The sequence below is a fragment of the Sinocyclocheilus rhinocerous genome, unplaced genomic scaffold (genome assembly GCF_001515625.1).
Source record: "Sinocyclocheilus rhinocerous isolate Xijiao unplaced genomic scaffold, SAMN03320098_v1.1 scaffold43961, whole genome shotgun sequence".
Lineage (NCBI taxonomy): Eukaryota > Metazoa > Chordata > Actinopteri > Cypriniformes > Cyprinidae > Sinocyclocheilus > Sinocyclocheilus rhinocerous.
Genome location: NW_015669980.1, coordinates 1 through 708, shown reverse-complemented (window position 1 = coordinate 708; position 708 = coordinate 1). Strand labels below are relative to the sequence as shown.

The 708-nt window shown below is 43.1% G+C and overlaps 1 long non-coding RNA gene across 1 annotated transcript; it reads left to right on the top strand.

Annotated features, from left to right (window-relative positions):
- Positions 1-38: 38 nt before the first annotated feature.
- On the top strand, positions 39-597 carry LOC107734101 (uncharacterized). The gene is made up of 3 exons (XR_001639066.1): positions 39-50; positions 300-382; positions 468-597. It is a non-coding gene; the product is annotated as an uncharacterized LOC107734101 (long non-coding RNA).
- The last annotated feature ends 111 nt before the right edge of the window (positions 598-708 follow it).

Below are 708 nucleotides of genomic sequence, written 5' to 3'. Positions count from 1 at the left end.
GGCCGAGATTCATAATTCCCAGTGAAATTAAACGCCCCGGATCTCAGGAGGTCGGTCTGAGAGCGGTCTCATGCTCTTACGGGAATTATCTCCATTTCTAATCACAATAATCAATTAACATGATCATATTTAACTGACATTTGCTGCGTCTGTCTTTTACAAATGGTTTAAACAGCAGTATAGTATTATCACTATAAACCCTAATGATCATGTGTGTGTAAACCAGTGGTTGATTTAATAATTCAGACCTGAATATAATTAGAGAATTATTATTAAATGAGCGTCTCTCGCTGTCACAGGCGGTTTGAGTCGTCCAGTACAACATCAACACTGAGGAGCTCTACGGCATCCTGAAGGAGTTTGTTCACCTGCTGTACTTCCGGTAGCAGAGACGCTTCTATGCTCCGTTTCAGAGCGGTTTGTGTTTGCTCATCGCAGCTGAACGCATGATGCTGTTCCTCCTTCAGGCATCTGCTGGTGAATCCTCGAGACCGGCGCGTGGTGATCGTTGAATCCATCCTCTGTCCTTCACACTTCAGAGAGACGCTCTCCAGAGTCTTCTTTAAGCACTTTGAGGTGAAGTCATGCTGCGTCTGTGTCCTCGTATCTCAGCGGTTTATTATATGATCATACTCCATCCAAAGCAGTTTCACAGCAAATAACAAAGAAGATGAAAGAGGCCTAATTAACTAATAGAAGGCATTTAAA